Genomic DNA, 7,621 nt, shown 5'->3' on the forward strand with positions numbered 1-7,621 from the left:
GGGTCTTTCGCCTACGCAGTCAATGCTCTCCCAATAAACGTGTTGCAGAAGAATCATGCTGTGGCGTCTTTCTTGCTGGCGAGTCAGGTGTTTCACAGCTTTTTAAAAATAGTCTTTAATATTTTTAATTTTATGATAAAGGTTAAAAAAAGAAAATAATTTACAAAAGAATTCAGATACCTGAAAACTTTGGTTTTTATTAACTAAATGCAAATTCTTTCCATTTAAAATGACCTTATATTTAATTATGTGTGAGACGCCTGACTCGCCAGCAAGTAAGACACCACAGCAGGATCCTTCTGCAACACGTTTATTGGGCTGCGCATTGACTGTGTAGGCGAAAGACCCCGAGCCCTGGGCCTCTCACTCTTATATACTATCAGTTCCCATCCACTCACAGCAGGCCACATCACCTCACCAGGTACAGCAGCTTCAGCTAATCAGGGCAGCAGGGGTATATCTCCACCAAAATGGCTTCGCCAGTAACCTGGTACACCTGCGAAGCTCTCACGATGTTTGTGGTTTATATGAGGAAGTCAGGTGCAAGTCATAAGACTTAGCTGCAGTCCCTGGCGTCTTTGGGACTGCTGCCACACCCGCTCCCCACAATTATGTGCACTGTGTATTTGTGTATGTGTAGGTTTGTGCAAATGAATGCATGTACCCAGGGATGCCAGATGTGTCCCCCTGGAGCTGAGGTACAATACAGATGGTTGTACATAGTCCTTAGTGAGTGCTAGACCAAATTAGGTCTTCTCTAAGAATAGTATGCACTCTTTAACTGCTCAGCCATTCCTCTATCCCCAAATGAGATTATCTTCTTATGATCCCTCTCTTACATAGGAATAGCTTTTATCCACAGCTACTTTCACTAGGGCATCCCATATCAACATCAACAGTCCCTGGATGTCAGTGGCTCACATTTCCTTTCTGTCTTACTTGGTACATACCCTTTTTTTTAAGGGCTACTTTTCTATGTTCCTGACAGCAGAAAGCTCCCCACACCTCCTTTCCAGATCAGAACAAAAGAGCAATGGCTGTCTTGAAACATGTTCTTCTCAATCTACAGGACAGAAACAATTGAATTGGCAGATATTCATGATATCAGCAGAAGCTCAGGGATGGCACACATCACATACACCAGCGACTTGTTTATGGCTGCTGCTGGCTGCAACGGAGTACAGGAAATACAGTCTCCACCCAGGCAAGCACATGCCAGCCAGAAGTAAGAGTGGGCTTGTGCCTAAAATAAATCCTCCAAGTCAAAATGGTCAGGTCAAAGGATAAATGCTGCTGTAATTTTCGAAGAGAATTCTAAATTGTTCTCCTTTGGAGTGAAACAACTTTGTATTTCTAAGAGGAATGCATAAAAATATGTCTCTCATTTTCCTCCCTACGACATAAGCACAGACCATAAAAGTTGGATTTTTTTTTTAAAAATCAATTGAATACATTTAAAATCCATCAGTTTATTTCATTTTCTTTTATTTCAAGTGAGACTGAGTAACACTTCATATGTTGAAAGGTCAAGTACATTGTTCTAGGGATTGTCCACTCTAGCTGGTCCTTGGTCCATCTCGTCACTCCTGTGATTACTCTTCCATGATGTGAGCACTGAATACTACCACCACCCCATTTGAGTTGGTAATTTGTCTGTTAACTTTGAATTTTATTTTTGTAATAATTAGAAAATTGCTTTTTTCATGTTTGTAATATCTAAAGATATGTTTGATGCCTCCACTACATAGGGCTTGTTAGTGCAGGGCATGTGAGCCTGGGTTGAAGATAAACACGTGATGATTCACAGTAAATCAGCTTAAAATACAGCATCTTAAACAATCCGGCCCCAGATGTAAGTGCTAGACAGAGAAATGCATGTTTAAATGAATTTACAAATGTTGGAACATTTAATTTTACACAGAAGTCTCTGATCCTTTTTGAATGGCTTCCCCTCACTGGTAGAAAGTTCGTGTCCAAACATGGTTTTCCACAAGAGTTGTCCAATTGTGCCAACATCAATGATTATCCCATGTGCCCCTGATAACCTTCTGTACAGCAAGAGTATTCTAAATCCTGGCAACTGAAAACACAGACGTTTGTGATATCATACACTTTCTCCTGGTCAGGATTTGGAGTGGCTTCCTGGTGGTTCTGTCTCAGAGTTGTTTGTCAAGTTACATTTAGTGATTTGCCAGGAGCACAGTCATCTGGGTTTTCTATCAGTCAAAAATATGCCACCAAGCCCGATGGCTTGGCTGTTGGCAGGCTTTAGTTTCTGAACTTGGCTGTTGGCTGGAGGCCTCTGATACTCAGTCCTTGTGTTTCTCCACAGGCACCTCTACATCATCATGATGTAGCCTCTGGTGTTCCCTACACAGCCAGTGTTTTCAGTCAAAAAGAAAGCTCCCAAGACAGAAACAAAGATTTTTGTTTTGGTTTTGAATAATACAATCTCAGAAGGAACACACTAACACTTCAGTAACTCACTAGAAAGATTTCTCTAATGCAAACTTCACTCAGGAAAGAAACTACAACTTTTTAATGTTTCTTTATTCTGTGTGAGTGACCCCCACACCTATGTGTATGCTTTGGTACATGTGAGGCGGTCAGAGGACAACTTGTTGAAGTTTATTCTCTCCTTCCACTATGTGGATTCCAGGTAACTGGCTTCAGGTCACTAGGTTTGGCAGAAAGTGCCTTTATACACTGAGAAATCTTTCCAGGTCTATTTCCTAAGGGAATCTGTAAAGGATATGTGGTTATATATATATATATATATATATATATATATATATATATATATATATATATTAAACTAATATGTCCTTTTTCTGTGATACATCTAAAGTTTGGGTACTGTACTGGCTAGTTTTGCATCAACTTGACACAGCTGGAGTTATCACAGAGAAAGGAGCTTCAGTTGAGGAAATGCCTCCATGAGATCCAACTGTAAGATATTTTCTCAATTAGTGATCAAGGAGGAAAGGCCCCTTGTGGGTGGTGCCATCTCTGGGCTGGCAGTCTTGGGTTCTATAAGAGAGCAGGCTGAGCAAGCCAGGGGAAGCAAGCCAGTAATTAACATCCCTCCATGGCCTCTGCATCAGCTCCTGCTTTCTGACCTGCTTCAGTTCCAGTCCTGAGTTTTTTTGGTGATGAACAGCAGTATGGAAGTGTAAGCCGAATAAACCCTTTCCTCCCCAACTTGCTTCTTGGTCATGATGTTTGTGCAGGAATAGAAACTCTAACTAAGACAGGTACATATTCTGAAGTTCCATGTGCCGGAAGCATGAACCACGGTATAATGGTATTCGAAAGATTGAGACTCTAAGAGGTGGAGCCTACAGAGGATAATCAGCACACAAGCACCTCCATCGGAAGGCATCAAATGCAGCTCCCGCAGGGCTGGGACGCTCCCTATGAGCACTGGCTAATCAAAGCAAGACCCGGGTCCTTGATGAGCCTCTGTTTACTCATGCGCCTTACCGCTTTCATAAATGTTTCTGCTGTGGTGACGTCATTTGCCAGGTGATCCTCAGCAGCATGGAGCGGATGCCGGTGCCTGCAGAACCAAATGACTCTGTTGTCTTCGTACAGTCACAAGGACCGGACCAAGATCTATAACTCTGGCAACTTTTACAAAGTAATTTTTAAAATTATGCGTCTGTCTGTGACTTATACTAAGGGGCACGCTTGTAAACATAAGCTATTTCACGGCCTGGTGAACCAATTGAATTATGAAGGCGCAAACGCTGTGCAGAGTCTGAAGAAATGTTCTACTCTGGAAGGCTTTTACAATTATTATTTTTATGAGATGACACGGCCAAACATGTCTTTTTGAATTCTACTTTGATTTGCTGAAACTGGCTCTTGGATCCCAGTTGGAATGTGAGTCGTGGGCCAGTTATGGAATTTTTCCGTCATAACATTTCATGTGGATTCAACAGAAATGAAGCCCAACCCAGGAAACAAGCATAAATGTGCCAACAAGTTTACAATCTGTATCTTTCCTGCACTTCGAGGGATCTCTGTTTATCCTTTGTGTTGCTATCTCGACAGCCACAGCCGCTGCTGTGTGTAAATATGTGAGTGTATTTGGATTTGAAGTAAAGGATGTATAACCCTCCACAATAACGCACAGACAGGAGCCTGCGAGGTACTGAACTGGATCATCCTGCCCATGGCTCTCCTTTGCAATGCTTCTGTTAAGTCCTCCGAGTGTTTCCCACAGTTGACTTTTTAATTGGAGATGTATATATTTGATGCAAATAATTGTGCCAGAGGTGAATCCCAGTTGAAGTCTACTTGAGCAATACAGAAAGAATGAAAGAAAGATCAGTGTCTTTGACAGGGCAAGAGATGAGTTATCTGGCCAAGATTCAGACCCAAAGACAAATGTTTTCTATAGTTGTCCATTCTCACAATGGCCTTGGCCTGGGTCTTATGATGCAATGTCAGCTGGCCATGAATCCACTCTGCTCTTCTTGCCATGACCTCAGAAATGCTGGGGTGAGAGCCATGTACAGACATCTTCTGGATTTTTAAACCATGAATGTCTTTCCAGTAGGATAGTTGCTGCACTGAATCTAACATATAAACATGTTTTGCCTGAACAACCGCCCCCTCCCCCATCAAGATTTGACAGTTTTTTAAAAGATTTTAATTGTATTTATATGAGTGCAGCATCACTGTTTTCAGACACACCAGAAGAGGGCATTGAATCCCATTACAGATGGTTGTGAGCCATCATGTGATTGCTGGGAATTGAGCTCAGGATCTCTGGAAGAGCAGTCAGTGTTCTTAACTACTAAACCATCCCTCCATCCCTTGATGATTTCTTTTACAAACTTGCTTTTATTTTTTTCTTTTCAAAAAGACCCAGATATATCATAGTCCTGGACTTCTGCTGCCTGTCCATGGACCAGAGAGCTCTGCAGTTTATTGAGACCCCACCTGCCTCTCCACATCATCTCATTGCTCAGGCAGAGGCAGGTGCATGCTTAGAAGGATTCAGGCAGAGGAAAAGCTTGCCTGTTTCAAATGGGTTTCACTCGTGGGTGTTGGTACGTGCTGTGCATGGGTACGTTCTCTTGATGTAAAATACTAGCCATATACTATCAGTTATCATCTCAGTTGAATTGTTATTTGTGCAGAGGCAAATCTTTCTAAGATTTATCTTACCATTTATTTCTATTATCTATGTACGAGCATTTTGCCTACATGCAGATGTATGTAGTGCTTAGATGTAATGCTCATAGAAATCAGAAGAGGGCGTCAGTCCCCCCGCCCCCAAACTGGAATTACAGATGGTTCTAAGCCAACCCCTGGGTGCTGGGAACCAAACCTGTGTCTTCTGCAAAATCAGCAACTGTTCTTAACCACTTAGTCATTTCTCCAACCACCAATTGATTGTTTTATACCTAACAGCTTACTAAACGTGATAACAAAGGTAAACTGAAGAACTAACATTCCTTTAGAGAATGGTTTAGCAAAGTCAGGGTGAGTGAGTATGTGTACTTTGGGGCACTGCATTCTGGCATCTGTGTTTTAGAGCCCAAGTCTGTAGTATCACAAGAGGACAATCACTGGCTCTCAGTCCATTTGACAGCACATGTCCTACAATATGGCGGCAGCGTATTTAATAGCATCAAGAAGCTGTGTAGGTTTCTCACAATACCTGTCATACTGCACATGACGTCATGAAGAAGGAAGGTGTGGGAAGCAGCACTCTAGCCATAGTGTTCATTGCAGCCAAGATCTGTTGTCATTGACCAGCAATACTGCTTTGGGATTACAGACTTGCAAGCATACTCATGCTCTGTTCTTGGCCGCAGGATATTCCAGGATTTCCAACCACTGCAGATGAAACGCCGGTGGCCTGTGCCTTTGGTTCTTAGTGGTTAAATTGGGAAAGTTGAAACTTTTCATTAGGATGCTGAAAGGTGACATGAGTCAGGGAAGTGATGTTTCTAAGAACTCTATTAGTGCTGTGTGGCCAGGAGGGCATCTTTACCACACCCTATAGAAACTGATCGGTGTGCTCTGCTGCCAGTGAGGGATACAGTGCCACTCACAGTACAGACTAAGTAACTGCTCCCCGAGAACTCCAGCACTGTTCTCTGGACTTGTTTCTCCGGTTTCTTTTCCTGTCCACCCAGACTTTGATCTCCTAATTGATGGCTTGAAATTCAAGGTTATTCTGCCGTGTTTGTTTGTTTTTCAAAGAAAGAACATTCTCCACATTACGCATGCCACAGGTAAAAAGTGAAAACCGGGATAACAGCAACAAAACAATCTCCAGTGGATATTTCTGAAAGCCTTTGTGCCATACCTGACAAAGGCTGCAGGCAGTTCTGGGGCAGAACACAGGGTTCTGCCTTTTGTTGTTGTTCTGTATACTATCCTAAATATCACCTAAGATTCAGATCCGTTTAACCAAAACCCAATAATTTTGACTTTTTTTTCTTTCCTTTAACAAGAGATTAGATGTTACTGATAGTTAATCCTTGACCATTTTTGCTCTTTTAGCGTTTACACACAGTTTCCACTGTCAGATTTAGTGCCTCATGGTCACAAGAAAGTTGCCACAGTTTGGTTTCAATCTTGCATTTGGAATAAAAAGAAAATTCGGGAAGCAAGAAGAAAGGCAAGCACTTTTATTGGTGAAGCTAAGGATCATGCAGAAATATACTATACTGGAGATGTTTCCTTGTGTGTCACCAGCTGGAACTAGGTCATGCATCATCCCTAGAAACAAAGCAATCAATATATATATATATATATATATATATATATCCATATACCGTGTCCTTCTGACCTACTTTACCGCTCACAATATCCTGTGATTTAAAAGAAATAGTGGAAATTGGAAATTGATTATGAGCAAGCAAAGAGCAGCCACTGTCAATTCTTAGAAAGCTGCAAAAGCATATAAGCCCATCTTGGAAATTATTTTTCTTCTTGCTCGCTTTCCTGCTACCAGAGGACGTCTTTGATGGAAACAACTGAGAAACTCTGCAGGTATTTCAAGGAGAGGACTGGATGTTTATAGCAGTATTCAGGCTCAACAGTGGCATCTGGAACCCTTAAGGATCCAAGCATCCTCAGAGACGAACAATACTGTCTATGTAGATGGAATATGCATCAGACTTACTTCATGGCTTAGAAATCATTTTCTCATCTCTGTGTGTGCTAATTTCACAGCTTCGATTCTCCTAGACAACCCCCTCACCTTTTCTGCAAATCAGTCAAAGGCTGAGTCATATTTTTTTTATTATTAGTATTAGACTTTGGGACTATAGTCTGATGCCGTGTGCAAACACAAGCAAAGCAAATACACGACAACATGAATAAATTCATTGAAAGTAAACTATCCTCTTATAATTACTTTCTTGGATATTCAGCATAATTTCTTCTCCTCGGGCAGCTTGGGCAGCTATAACTAGTTGTCAAATCACTCATACCATTAATATTAACAATATAGCATCTGTTGAAGACTTTCAATATGTCATAGAGCTGTAAGAAATATGGCTAAGTCCCTGAAGATGAATTTATACTATAAAACAAATGAGCATAGTTGACTTCAAATAATGATAGTTCTTCCAGGCAAATTCTATTTACCAGG

The sequence above is a fragment of the Mus caroli genome, chromosome 6 (assembly GCF_900094665.2).
Source record: "Mus caroli chromosome 6, CAROLI_EIJ_v1.1, whole genome shotgun sequence".
NCBI classification, from domain to species: domain Eukaryota; kingdom Metazoa; phylum Chordata; class Mammalia; order Rodentia; family Muridae; genus Mus; species Mus caroli.